We start from the raw sequence: 15,524 nt of genomic DNA, 5'->3' as shown, positions 1-15,524 counted from the left end.
GTACGCAGCGCTGCACAAACAGAGAAAACAGTCCCTGCTCAAAGAGCTTACAATCTAACAGACAAAAAATAAAGTAATCAAATCAATTAATGTGTACAGGAAGGAGGAGAGGAGGGTGCAGGCGAGTGGTTACAAGTGGTTACGAGTCAAAAGCAATGTTAAAGAGGTGGGCTTTCAGTCTAGATTTAAAGGTGGCCAAGGATGGGGCAAGACGTAGGGGCTCAGGAAGTTTATTCCAGGAGTAGGGTGCAGCGAGACAGAAGGCGCGAAGTTTGGAGTCTAGGGCAAGTGCCTTGTGCAGGTGTTGTGCCAATGGATTGAGAAGCTGTAGCGTTATGTTGTTGATATTGCAAGGACTTACCAAATGTCTACTAACCCTTAAATTCATAGATGACATTGGAGGCTGGGCAGTTGAATGCTGTGTACAGGAGGGCTTCAAAATAGGTGAACCATAAGGATCTATGCTGGCACGTTTTGCCATCAGTGCAGAACAGTCCTCGTGCTGAATAGGTCTGCTGTAGAGGTCGCCTGTGCAGAGCTTGAATTATCAGGATTGTGATGACTTGCATTCTGAGTGAAAGCATCAACACTGAGGTTCTACTACAGGTGACTGCTGAGGTCCTGGGCTTGAGAGGAAATCCACCAAGGAACTCCAGCATTAATATATCTCCACTAGTCTTGCACTTTGAAAGGGGCACCTCAAGGCCTGTGTAAGTGCTCAGAAGATAACTCTGCTTTGGGCCTAGGAACATCTGGATTTTTCCACCATGCTATGGGCAGGATTGGAACCCAGACTTCAATGGCACAGCTCTCTAGGACAAAAAAAATAAAAAAAAACAAAACACTTAGGGCCCTATTTACTAAGCCCTGCTACATAGTAACATAGTAGATGACGGCAGATAAAGACCTATACAGTCCATCCAGTCTGCCCAACAAGATAAACTCATTGTATGTGCTACTTTATATGTATACCTGACCTTGATTTGTCCTTGCCATTTTCAGGGCACAGACTGTAGAAGTCTGCCCAGCACTAGCTTTGCTTCCCAATTACCGCTGTTGCCACCCAATCTCCGCTAAGCTTCTGTGGATCCATTGCGTCTGAACAGGATTCCTGTGTGTTTATCCCACGCATTTTTTAATTCCTTTACCGTTTTCATCTCCACCACCTCCTGCGCGACAGTATTCCAAGTATTCACCTAGAGGCATGATACTGTTTTTAGTGCACGCTAACCGTGTAAATGCCCATAATATTACTATGGGCGTCTACATGGTTAGCATGCACTAATTTTTAGAATATGCTACAAACGCTAACACACCTTAGTAAACAGGGCCCTTACTGTTGAAAGACAATGTCCAAAAACAGTCAGAAGATACAAAAGTAAAAAAAATTCTCAAAATCTCTGGGAGAACTTTGTTTTTGTGTCCATTCAGAAGAGCAGAAAAAATAAAACCAAGAACTTGAAGAAACTGCTGCAAATAGGAAGGGTCAGTACGTGCTCAGAACAGTTCTGGGAAAGCAGTTCTATCCCAGGAAAATGCAGCGATGTTAACCACTTCTATGAGTGACTCAATCCTGTTTGTCAACATAAAACAAAATCTAGGCTATTTACATACCTGTTATGTTAATATTAAATTTCTGATTAATATATCTTAACGGTAGCGATTTAACACACATGTAAGTCTAAGTGCTTTGAAAATGAGCCCCATAACCAACTACTTACTAAATCAGTTTAAAAAACAGTAACCTACTGCCTACAAGCTACTTGCAAAAAAAAAAAAAAAAAAAAGACACAGGCTAAGGGGCAAACCCACCAATGAGGTGATTACCATAAGTATTCACCTCTAGAATCCCCCCTTTGTAGAAAAATGCTTAAAGTTTCTGGTCTTTAAAATGTTATGTCGTCATCTGCTTATAGGAACATCTCCAAATTATTTTTTTACAAGCAAAAAAGCCTGTTTCGTGAAAAATGAAACGGGCCCTAGGAAGGCTATCATATAAGTGATTTCTCCTCTCTCCCCTGCCCTCCCCTCCATGTCCAGCGATTCTCCCCTCCCATCCATGTCCAGTGACTCTAGTCTAAGCGATTTCTCCTCTCTCCCCTACTCTCCCCTCCCATCCATGTCCAGCGATTCACCTCTCCTCTTCATGTCCAGCCATTCTCTTCTCCCCTCCCATCTATGTCCAGTGACTCATCCCAGCCCCCACCTGCCCCCTTTTAAGCACCCAAGTTCAACCCCAGCCCTCACTTGCTTGCCCTCGTCTCCCACGACAGGCCTCTTTTCCTTCCTGCCGCCCTGCCTTTAAAACTTTCCTTTTACCTCAGGTCGCAGCGGCGGCAGGCTCAGCTCGCGTCGCCTCCAGCCTTCCCTATCCTTCCCTCAGGTCGCAGCGGCACAAGCTCGGCTCGCGTCGCCTCCAGCCTTCCCTTTCCTCAGTGTCCCGCCCTCCTCTAATGTCATTTTGTCTTTCCGCGAGGGTGGGACACTGAGAGGGAAGGGAACGCTGGAGGTGAGCTGACGTAAGCTCATTTGCATGCTGTTACGACCCCCGCCAGCCAGCAAGGGAGGCAGACTGGCCAATTATTATATAGAGATGCAGTATTAGAACGCTGAGAAAATGCATGCAAAACTTACGTAAGAACCTTTCTAACCACCCCAGTCCTGTAACTCAAACAAAAGTAAACAGTATAAAGGACAAAAAATATCTGTTCTCACCGACACACTAAAGAAAGAAAAATAAATAAATGAGCGCCACTGATGTAGATCATATGGAGGGTAATTTTATAATATATCACCTAAACCTAGACCCAAAAAAGGTGTCCACTTTATAGAGACACAAACACCTGAATGACTCTCATCACATCCTGCCCCACACGGTCCTGCTCGTGGCATGCTGCTTCTTTTTCCTGGTCAAGCTGTGATATGTCATCTGCACTCTTTTGGATTGCCTTGCTGGAAGCTGTTCTAGTCGTTTCAGCGCCTGGACCCCACCTTTGAATGGCCTGTCTTAGATAGCCTACTTCTGTATCACCTTATCTTCCTTTCCCTCTTTCTAGCCCTTTCCACCTCTTCCGTCTATTCTTCTTTTGAGATTTGTAATTCTCCCAATGTAATTTGACCTATTCTGCACGACTGTGGAAAAAAGTGGGTTATACATGTTCAAAAATAAATAAAATTAGCCCTGAAAACCTGCAGATAAAATTAAGCTGCTGACATTTACACCTGCTCCAGAAAAGGTGTATGTTTGTGTTTTATGAAGCACAAATATATAAGTACATAAGTAATGCCATACTGGGAAAAGACCAAGGGTCCATCGAGCCCAGCATCCTGTCCACGACAGCGGCCAATCCAGGCCAAGGGCACCTGGCAAGCTTCCCAAACGTACAAACATTCTATACAATCAAGCCATTGTGACATCACTAATGAGGTTGGCTCTTATTGGTGGAATGAGCCACTATGACATCACAATAGGTTAAATCACTGCTCTATGTAATAAAAGTGAGCCAAGTAGAGGACATAAGTACATAAGTAATGCCACACTGGGAAAAGACCAAGGGTCCATCGAGCCCAGCATCCTGTCCACGACAGCGGCCAATCCAGGCCAAGGGCACCTGGCGAGCTTCCCAAACGTACAAACATTCTATACAATCAAGCCATTGTGACATCACTAATGAGGTTGGCTCTTATTGGTGGAATGAGCCACTATGACATCACAATAGGTTAAATCACTGCTCTATGTAATAAAAGTGAGCCAAGTAGAGGACATACGTACATAAGTAATGCCACACTGGGAAAAGACCAAGGGTCCATCGAGCCCAGCATCCTGTCCACGACAGCGGCCAATCCAGGCCAAGGGCACCTGGCAAGCTTCCCAAACGTACAAACATTCTATACATGTTATTCCTGGAATTTTGGATTTTTCCAAGTCCGTTTAGTAGCGGTTTATGGACTTGTCCTTTAGGAAACCGTCCAACCCCTTTTTAAACTCTGCTAAGCTAACCGCCTTCACCACTTTCTCCGGCAACGAATTCCAGAGTTTAATTACACGTTGGGTGAAGAAAAATTTTCTCCGATTTGTTTTAAATTTACTACACTGTAGTTTCATCGCATGCCCCCTAGTCCTAAGGGGTGGAAAAAAAACAAAATTTCTACATAAACAACTTCACTGTACCAGCGGTCAGTATTTTAACAGACCTTCTTATGCAATCTGTCATAATTCTTGAAAACCTTATGTTGTAACAAGGTCTTATATCCCCCCTGAAGCAGTGGTTTCTGGCGCCGCAAAATGGTGGCCAGCGTCAGGGTGACCTAAGCAGAGATATAAAGGTAAGTAATAGATTTTATTAAAACATTGATGAAAAATGAACAGTGAAAAAAAATGAAATACAACTGGAGGGTTTTTTAAGCCAAGAATAATTTAAATATTGTCATTCAGCAGACATGGAAATATGACGGCAATTTTTCAAGAATTACAACAGACTGCATAACAAGGTCTGTTAAAATACTGACCGTGGGTATAGTGAAGTTGTTTGTGTAGCGCCTGTGTTTTATAAAGTACATGCATGAACTACAACTCTACATAATGTCCACCCAAACCTACCCCAAACATGCCTGTGCCTGAATTGCACATGTATGTGCATTCTTGCGACTGTATAAATTATTTTATAACACATATACACAAAAATGCTTTTATTAAAATTACCCCTATACTGTTCCATAGTATTTCATAACATGATCTGAAGCCCTGACAACAATGCGCCTACTCACACACCTGCTAATTCAGCCCTTTTCCATATTTTGTCCAAAAGTTTATATTGGCAGTCTGCTTTGAAAGTCATGAATAAACTGAGGTGCCACCTCCTTCAAAAAGAATACAAATGTTGACTGCAGTAACTTGTATTTTCTGGGAAAGGCAAGAACTACATAGTGACTAGTTCTTTTCATGAACTAATTCATACTGCTAGAGGCTAGAAAATTTGTAAGCAGGCAATAATAAAAGGGCAGCCACTGTCAGGCTGACCTATACGGATATGCTTTCATTTACAGATGACCAAAGCCCCACCTTAGAAAATCAGCTAAAAACTAAATCTCTCTATATAAAAGGCAACACCAACGTTCTATGAAGCCTCCAGCCGGAAGTGTGAAGGGGGCGAGATATCCGGTTTCCCTATGAGTGTCTGCCCCGCCCTCTCTGTAACACAGTCAGTGAAGGAAAACAGCAGAGCACGAAATCAAATCGCTGGCTCTGTAACAGTGAAGGACTCAGAGGGGGGAGGGGAGAGAGGCCAGAGGGCAGGGACACACACACTCCCACATGCACACAGAACAAAACATTGCTAGCCCCCCGTTTCATTTGCATCAGAAACGGGCCTTTTTTACTATCTCTCTATATAAAAGGCAACACCAACGTTCTATGAAGCCTCCAGCCGGAAGTGTGAAGGGGGCGAGATATCCGGTTTCCCTATGAGTGTCTGCCCCGCCCTCTCTGTAACACAGTCAGTGAAGGAAAACAGCAGAGCACGAAATCAAATCGCTGGCTCTGTAACAGTGAAGGACTCAGAGGGGGGAGGGGAGAGAGGCCAGAGGGCAGGGACACACACACTCCCACATGCACACAGAAGAAAACATTGCTAGCCCCCCGTTTCATTTGCATCAGAAACGGGGCTTTTTTACTATCTCTCTATATAAAAGGCAACACCAACATTCTATGAAGCCTCCAGCCGGAAGTGTGAAGGGGGCGAGATATCCGGTTTCCTTATGAGTGTCTGCCCCGCCCTCTCTGTAACACAGTCAGTGAAGGAAAACAGCAGAGCACGAAATCAAATCGCTGGCTCTGTAACAGTGAAGGACTCAGAGGGGGGAGGGGAGACAGGCCAGAGGGCAGGGACACACACACTCCCACATGCACACAGAACAAAACATTGCTAGCCCCCCGTTTCATTTGCATCAGAAACGGGGCTTTTTTACTATCTCTCTATATAAAAAGCAACACCAACGTTCTATGAAGCCTCCAGCCGGAAGTGTGAAGGGGGCGAGATATCCGGTTTCCCTATGAGTGTCTGCCCCCGCCCTCTCTGTAACACAGTCAGTGAAGGAAAACAGCAGAGCACGAAATCAAATCGCTGGCTCTGTAACAGTGAAGGACTCAGAGGGGGGAGGGGAGAGAGGCCAGAGGGCAGGGACACACACACTCCCACATGCACACAGAAGAAAACATTGCTAGCCCCCCGTTTCATTTGCATCAGAAACGGGGCTTTTTTACTATCTCTCTATATAAAAGGCAACACCAACATTCTATGAAGCCTCCAGCCGGAAGTGTGAAGGGGGCGAGATATCCGGTTTCCTTATGAGTGTCTGCCCCGCCCTCTCTGTAACACAGTCAGTGAAGGAAAACAGCAGAGCACGAAATCAAATCGCTGGCTCTGTAACAGTGAAGGACTCAGAGGGGGGAGGGGAGACAGGCCAGAGGGCAGGGACACACACACTCCCACATGCACACAGAACAAAACATTGCTAGCCCCCCGTTTCATTTGCATCAGAAACGGGGCTTTTTTACTATCTCTCTATATAAAAAGCAACACCAACGTTCTATGAAGCCTCCAGCCGGAAGTGTGAAGGGGGCGAGATATCCGGTTTCCCTATGAGTGTCTGCCCCGCCCTCTCTGTAACACAGTCAGTGAAGGAAAACAGCAGAGCACGAAATCAAATCGCTGGCTCTGTAACAGTGAAGGACTCAGAGGGGGGAGGGGAGAGAGGCCAGAGGGCAGGGACACACACACTCCCACATGCACACAGAACAAAACATTGCTAGCCCCAGAGGGGGGAGGGGAGAGAGGGCAGGGACACACACACTCCCACATGCACACAGAAGAAAACATTGCTAGCCCCCGTTTCATTTGCATCAGAAACGGGGCTTTTTTACTAGTTAATAAATAATGCCATCAAAATAGAAGTGCTGGTGGTGAGTCTACACAAGTGAAGAGTTCTGTAAAATAATGTATACTGCTATTGCTGCTGACCACCAGCATAGCCACAAAAGTGGAGGAGGCAGCTCAGACCCCCCTCCACAACCCAAAGTATCTGTTGCATGGCTGGCGGGGGTGCCCAATCCTCATCAGCCAATGAGATCCACTGCCGCCTCAGCAGCCTCCTTTCCAGCTGCTGACACCAGTACTGAGCATGTGCGAGGAGTGCTGGCGTTGGCAGCTGGAAAGGAGGCTGCAGATTTCGTCACTGCTGAGGCCACACTGGGACAATGCTGGGCAGTGGCGTAGCTAAGGGGGGGGGGCGCCAGGGGAGTGGCCACTCCCCCAAATGGAGTTCTGCTGGTGCCAGCGCCTACTTTTTTCTCAACGTGTTGCATTGAAAATGTGCGCCGGCGGAAGTCCACTCTTGCGCCGCTTTCGCTCCCCCCACGCCATCAACCTGGCTCTGATTCTGGTGCTGGAAAGTGGTTCTCATCAGCTGGTGGGGATTGAACATCCATGCCAGCAAAGGTAATTAACACAATAGGGGAGGGGTAGAGAGAAAATCCATTGTGCCCCCCCCCCCCCCAGTCTAGCCCAGGCACCCACAAAAACTGAATCCTGGCTATGCCCCTTCTTCTGATTATGACTTGAACAGCAAACAAAATATATGGATTTCTGTAACAGAAATAGAAGTTTAAAAAAAATAATAAGAATAATAGGCAGGACTTTACAAGAGAAAAGCACAGGCCAGAGAGGCCACCATTAAAACACAGTGAACAGCACTTTAAAAACTTTGTAACAAATCCATCTGCAACTTGTTTATTGAAACTTATCACTACATAGCCAAGTGGACTAACATCACAACCACAATTCTTTAACCACAGGAGTTAACAAATCCTAGGTATCCTGTTGACATAGCTTCTGGGATTTTGTGTCCTAGTCTCCCCCACCCCCAATATTTCTTTTGTAGTTCTGGCCACCTCCCCCACAACAATGGGTTTTCCTAGGCTGTAAATTTGAGCCTGCTGATCTCACTATCTTAGATCTCAACAAGTGTGACAGGCTATCCCTGTACCATTTGGCACAAAGTCACTGAGAGCCGACATTTGTGCTGCAGGTGACAGAGAAAGCCTGTTTTCTGCAATGGCAGGACTAGTGGTACTTAACAGCAAGATGAGGGGGAGAGATACCTAGCTATAATCTAGGCCAGAGCTTTCCAAATGGGGGTCACAAAACCCACATTTGAGGTCACGAACTAAGCAGGCACTCCATAGGACATCATTCTCCTGCACTGCCTGGGGAATCGCACACTTTGTGTGGCCACAACTGCCAAAAGATTTGTGACCATTGGTCTAAGATGTGCTTCGGTTTGGTTAACTGAGTGGGAGTAACTGGGGAACAAAAGCATTGCGGCTGCTGGAGATGAGCTGGGGTTTGGGACAGAAAATGGGGAGAGCATGAGAGAAACACTGGTGGAGCCCAGGTCTCATCGACAGGTAAAGCCAAGAGGTAAAGGTCTCAGGCACTGCCATCATGGGGACACTTGCAAAGTGCAGAAGCATGCTTTAAGGAGGTTCTTGCCAATACTGCACAATATGGGCTCGATTTACAAAACCCTTTTTCAAATAAATGAGGAATGGGATAACAGCTTTAGCTAATCAGGCCCTCATAAGCTGCAACGGACCGTCCTGGAGGAGGACGACTTTCCTCCCCCTCAACAACAGTTCAGACAAGGGCAGTAAGAGGCCTTAGCTGCTGGACAAACTACTACATTCAAAGAAAAACTGGCAATGCCCACTTTAACCAATCCAGAAAATTATAGTACATACTGCAGCTAACTTTAGCAAGGCACAACCACTGCACAGAATCTTAATCACATAACTATCTGTTTAGAAAGACTGTTCTTATTGAAAGACAATTTTCTTTCAAATACAAGACTTTACACCAAGTACCTGGAAAGGTGTTTTTCCCTCACTGAAGTTGCTGACCCAGCCTATTTCCTGAAGATGTGACCTGCTTCAAAAGAACTGTTACAGCAGGTACAGAAAAAAAAACATTCCACAACATGATCTGGTAAACACCATGTCACAAAGACTGTTTCTACAAAAAAAAAAAAAGTATAAATGCTTAAAGATCTCACAAATGAGGTGAATAAAAAATTATACCAACAAGCCAATGCACAATTTATACAAATATATATCCATCAATACTGCTTAGATATATATTAAGGCAGTTAAAAACAGTGAATTAAATTTTAGCTTTGGCCAAGTTAAAATGCTGTGATAGCCCCTCGTCAATAATATTGATTGGATTCCTAGGCAGGTATAATGTGACTGACCTTAATCAAGAACCCCAATGTATCAAATCCTAACGAAGAGTATGTTTTAAACCACAGTAAGGTTTATTGCAACATACCTAGAATATTCAAGTATGAGACACAAGGGGTGAGTCAAACAACCCAGAATGTATTGCAAAGTCCAACAAGGTGAACTAAATGTTGTTATAGGGAGAAAAATTAGTCACTCTCCTGTCTAGAAATCGAAGTCGTCAGCTACCCAACCTTTACACAAGGGTGTGAAATTATATACCCTCTTTAACATGTAAGAGCATGCTATAATCTATCAACTACAAAACGGGAGACAAACATTTTACAAATCAATAACATCACATAGCTTAGTTATTTTGGGGCAGATTTTATACAACAAACAGGTAAAAGTGTCACACAACTTAACTTTTCTAGGAGTGTGACTCTGGTGGCGCTCTTGTTTTCAAATTTTAAATGAGGTTTGAATAGCTTTAAAAACACTACTATAGAAATTATGAAGAAAAACATGTTGAAAGGTGTAAATAGTCTACCACTTTCCCTGTCATTTTTTTTTTTTTAACAGAACTGACTGTACCACAATATTGAAAGGACACAATAGTGAAACCAGCAGAGCCAAATTCCAATCCCACAGTTTACATCGATAATACTGCGATCCAGGGTTTAAAGGGCACAAATTACAATTCCATCACTGCCACAAATCTCAGGGTAAAAACCGGATCCGCCGCCGGATCAATAAGCCAAACTGCTCACACCATGGAATAGATGTATTCATGAGTTTGATGCACTTACGTCTTGGAGGAACAAAAAAACAAATAAAAGGTCTTTAGTCAATAAACTCTCCAGAAAATAAACTGTATAACCGTGTACATCTTGCATACATTTATGTCAATGAAAAATAACTCTTAACAGAAAACGGGGAGTGCCTCCTTCTTACCTTCTAAGGTTCGGCATCGGCTCCTGGCACCATTTCTTCTCCAAACCAACTCTTAATTCCGCGGGGCCAAGAAGTTTAAGGGAAAGAAAATTCCACCAAAAAAAAAGGAAGGAAATAGCACACGTATATTTTAAACGAATGGGAGGGAAAGAAACCCGGAGGATCTTATAGAACAATTAAAAAAAAAAGTTGCACAACAAAAAAAAAGGGAAAATAAATGTTGAAACCCACGAAATAGTGGAACCAGGAAAAAAAAACCCGCCTCCCCCCCCACCTCCTGCCCTTTTTCATCAGCATCACGGCATCCTCAAAGAAGCGAATCACGGCTCCTCATTCCCTTGTCCCGTCCCTTCCCTGGCGAAGGGTAAAATAAACAAAACTGCAAGAAACGAGTTAAAAGCAAGGGCACGTTTGCCAAAGCCGTTACAGACCATACAGAGGGTAGGGGGGGGGGGGAGTGACGGGAGAATGGGGCACGGAGGAGTTCTACGGGCTCCAAACCCGGCCGGGAACTCTCTCCAGGGCAGAGACACCCCAGGAAAGGAAGGAAGAGAGAGAAAGAGGAAGCGCGTACACGCGCGCGCGCCCGCCCGGCACGGAGGAGATACTTGATTGGTCGAAGGGGAGAAGAGGTCCGTCCGGCGCGTGCGACTCCCTCAAGATTCCAAAGCCGAGCGTGCACGACCGAAACGAGGACGGGACGGGAAAAAAAAACAACTTTGTTTCGGTGATTGAAGTGTTGAAAGGGACCGACTGGAGCGCGAGGACCTCAGTTCCTAAAAGAACTCCGCTCGCAAGGCCAAGCTTTGATTTTGTACAGCGGACGACGTTAGCAGGAATTCGAAAACAACATAAGCCGAAAGGATCTCCCAACCCAACGCAACAACCCTACCCGCCTGGAGTCTCTCTGTGGCCCCGCCCACTATGTGGCCCTGGTGCCAGAGACCCTGCCAACCCCGCCCAACAACATAAAAGGGCTGGTCCGGCGGAGCGGCTGTTCACTAGCGGGCAAAGGGCAACGGGAATGTCCGGGGAAATACTCCCAACGCTTAGAACCGGCAGTACAGTAGAGTACAGACTTATGCGATATAAAAAAAAAATAACAGCAGGATATGTATGTCAGCTTTCGCCATTGATTTTTCAATGTGCCTTGGATAGAATGAAGGATGAATCAATCCTCTCTGGATTGAGCAACAGCTTGCAGGAGAGGTTGGAATGTAGCTCCTGCTAGGGAGGAAAGGGCAGAGTGTGCAGGAATGTCCATGTGCTCGTCCCATGATCGCTTCCAAGTACAAAGGCTGGGGAAGGTGGGGAATGCTATCTGCAGACTTGCAAATGGTCACTCGTCTGTCTGCAGATTACAATAGTGTCATTCTTCAACCAGATTTCGTTTATTATTATTCTTATTAAACTGTTGCAAATTTGTTTTAGCAAAATCTGACTTTGCTATTCTTGCAAATGGTTGCTCGTCATCAGATTACAACAGTATCGTTCTTCAAAGAGATTTTTTGTTTATTATTATTAAACTGTTGAAAATTTGTTTTAGGAAAATCAGACTTTAGTATTTACCACATTTTAAAAAATAAAATAAAACTTTGTTGCCTAAAAAAGGAGTGGAGGAGTGGCCTGGTGGTTAGAGCACTGGTCTTGGCATCCAGAAGTGGCTGGTTCATAAGTACATAAGTAGTGCCATACTGGGAAAGACCAAAGGTCCATCTAGCCCAGCATCCTGTCACCGACAGTGGCCAATCCAGGTCAAGGGCACCTGGCACGCTCCCCAAACGTAAAAACATTCCAGACAAGTTATACCTAAAAATGCGGAATTTTTCCAAGTCCATTTAATAGCGGTCTATGGACTTGTCCTTTAGGAATCTATCTAACCCCTTTTTAAACTCCGTCAAGCTAACCGCCCGTACCACGTTCTCCGGCAACGAATTCCAGAGTCTAATTACACGTTGGGTGAAGAAAAATTTTCTCCGATTCGTTTTAAATTTACCACACTGTAGCTTCAACTCATGCCCTCTAGTCCTAGTATTTTTGGATAGCGTGAACAGTCGCTTCACATCCACCCGATCCATTCCACTCATTATTTTATACACTTCTATCATATCTCCCCTCAGCCGTCTCTTCTCCAAGCTGAAAAGCCCTAGCCTTCTCAGCCTCTCTTCATAGGAAAGTCGTCCCATCCCCACTATCATTTTCGTCGCCCTTCGCTGTACCTTTTCCAATTCTACTATATCTTTTTTGAGATACGGAGACCAGTACTGAACACAATACTCCAGGTGTGGTCGCACCATGGAGCGATACAACGGCATTATAACATCCGCACACCTGGACTCCATACCCTTCCTAATAACACCCAACATTCTATTCGCTTTCCTAGCCGCAGCAGCACACTGAGCAGAAGGTTTCAGCGTATCATCGACGACGACACCCAGATCCCTTTCTTGATCCGTAACTCCTAACGCGGAACCTTGCAAGACGTAGCTATAATTCGGGTTCCTCTTACCCACATGCATCACTTTGCACTTGTCAACATTGAACTTCATCTGCCACTTGCACACCCATTCTCCCAGTCTCGCAAGGTCCTCCTGTAATCGTTCACATTCCTCCTGCGACTTGACGACCCTGAATAATTTTGTGTCATCGGCGAATTTAATTACCTCACTAGTTATTCCCATCTCTAGGTCATTTATAAATACATTAAAAAGCAACGGACCCAGCACAGACCCCTGCGGGACCCCACTAACTACCCTCCTCCACTGAGAATACTGGCCACGCAATCCTACTCTCTGCTTCCTATCTTTCAACCAGTTCTTAATCCATAATAATACCCTACCTCAAATGCCACTGCTGCTCTTTGTGATCTTGGTCGTCACTTAACCCCTCAGGTACAAACTTAGGGCCTATTTACTAAGCAGCATTATAGGCACATTACATTTGTAATGCACGTTAACCATGTATGTGCCTACAATATCCCTAGAGGCGCCTACATGGTTAGTGCACGCAAAGTGTAGGTGCACTAAAAACACTAACGCACCTTAGTAAACAGGGCTCTTAGATTGTGAGCACTCCGGGGACAGGGAAATACCCAGTGCACCTTAAGTCGGCTTGAGCTACTACTGAAAAGAAGTGAGCAAAATCCAAATAAATTTATGTATTTATTACATTTTTATCCCACGTTTTCCTGCATAGCAGTAGGCTCAATGTGGCTTACAGGTTCCGGAGAGGAGAGTACCAACTCCGGGAATATATACAGAGTGGAAAATAGAGTAACAGTAGGTGCGAGGAAGCTGATACGGTTCCGTAAAAGAGAATACAACTCTGGGACGAATATATAGTAGCATATAGAGAGAAGTAATCCATGTTGTGTAAATTCATATTTACACAATAAATATCATATGTTATGCCATTCTGGATGAGCGATCAAAGATGCATAGGGTCTAACATCATGTCTAAGAGTGGCCAAACTAGGGAGTTGATGCAGAAAGCCTTGTGGTAGAGCTGCTCATCGCCTGGCTTTTACCGCAAGCTTTCCATTACAATTGTGGCAGTAATCCATAACTCATTGCAAAATGTCACCCTTCCTGTTCATGCCTGAGCTGTGATTGGCTTGGGTACTGACAAAAAGGGTGACATTAAAAAAAAAAGTGTCAGCAGTCTGCACTAGCCCCTGTTTCCCTCCTCTCCTGCCCAACTGACCCTGCTCCCCTGCCTATATTAAAGAATTTCCCTGGTGTCTATTAATCTCCCAACTCTGACAAGTCCAGCACCAGCCAGCCTGCTTCTTGCCCCCCACCCCCTGACAGGACTGACTGACCCCCCCCCCCCCCTCTGTCCTTCCCTCCTCAAAACTGCCTCCCTAGTGTCTAGTAGCACCCCTCCCTCCAATTGAAATTTAAAAAACGAAGTCCCTGGTATCTAATGGCACCCACCTACCTTTCTAACCCCTTTCCAAGCCCTCACCAGACATATCTTGAACGAGGCAGGAGCAATGCCCACTTGCTCCTACCTCCAGGCCATCATCTCCAAAATGGTGGACCACTGCCCCATGCAGGGCATTTGGGATGCATCAGGCGGGGACAGTCTGCCATATAAAAGAAAATATGAAAATATTACAACAGGTCCTAGAAAACACCAATACACCAGGTACTGAAAAAAAAAAAAAAAAAAAACAAGGTACACTGTTATAGGTCCTTACATCTCCCTCACACTTCTATAACCAAGCCCCACCCAGCAGCCCCCACCCTTCTCATAGCAATACTTAAAATAACAGAAAATCACAATAATATAAACATAAGAAAAAATGGACAGACTGACTTTTGTTAACCACCTAAGAGACAGAAGCCTCCCACCTCCCCAAAAGAGCAACAATAGGGACCTTGGTGGCCCAAATATGACACCCCCTGCCCCCACCCCTATGTGTCCATAAGACGCAATCGTAATAGTCTTTTTATCTACATGTGCTCATAGAATGTTATCTGTCCAGCTAAAAGAATATGTTATTAGTTTACATTAGCTTTCAGTAGACACTCAAAATTGCACACTGGTTCCTATTTCCTCATGGTGTCATCTATAAAATTTTAGTTCTGGCGTACGAGATCCAACAAACCAATGAACCCACTCTGTCTTTCACGGTTATTGATCCCATATACCTCTCAGAGATATCTTCATTTGTCGTCCCAAAATCTGTTAGTCGTCCCATCTTTTCACGACATCAGGCATGAACACACTTGGAAAGCTATTTTTTCTGTCCCCCCCCCCCTCTCGGCGGCCCTGATGTAAGCCGCATTGAGCCTGCCATGAGTGGGAAAGTGCAGGGTACAAATGTAACCAAAAAAAAGTTCCATAGGTTACTATGGGGCTCATTTTCAAAGCACAGACTTACATAGTTCCATAGGTTACTGTGGAACTTTGTAAGTCTGAGGGGGTCTTTTACTAAGGCGTGGTAGCGTTTTTAGCGCACACTATTTAGGGTTCACTATAGTCATCCATATATTCCTATGGACGTCACTAACATTTAGCGCTCCCTAAATATTAGGATGTGCTAAAAACACTAGCGTGTCTTAGTAAATGAGGCCCTTTGAAATTATGCCTCCATATAACTTTGTAAGTCTAAGTGCTATGAAAATACACCTCTACGTAATCTTTGGATGCATGACTAGGAACACAAACATGCACTTACTTTTTCAATATCACAATTCCTCATGTACAACCACATAACAATCTTTTAGGGTAAATAGTGTTCACAATGAGCTCCTTTTATTTTCAACCAGATAGCAGAGATAAAAGTTTT

At 44.7% G+C, this 15,524-nt stretch overlaps 1 protein-coding gene across 2 annotated transcripts in view; it reads right to left on the bottom strand.

Annotated features, from left to right (window-relative positions):
- KIF1C (kinesin family member 1C) overlaps positions 1–10,754 on the bottom strand; it is a 199,345-nt gene extending 188,591 nt beyond the window's left edge. For both annotated transcript variants that reach the window (XM_030187259.1, XM_030187260.1), the window contains exon 1: positions 10,229–10,754. The gene's annotated coding sequence lies outside the window, so the exon portion shown is untranslated. The remainder of the gene's footprint in view (positions 1–10,228) is intronic.
- Positions 10,755–15,524: the final 4,770 nt, after the last annotated feature.

The sequence above is a fragment of the Microcaecilia unicolor genome, chromosome 14 (assembly GCF_901765095.1).
Source record: "Microcaecilia unicolor chromosome 14, aMicUni1.1, whole genome shotgun sequence".
NCBI lineage: Eukaryota > Metazoa > Chordata > Amphibia > Gymnophiona > Siphonopidae > Microcaecilia > Microcaecilia unicolor.
The sequence above is the reverse complement of the archived record's forward strand: the minus strand, read 5'-3'. Positions and strand labels throughout refer to the sequence as shown.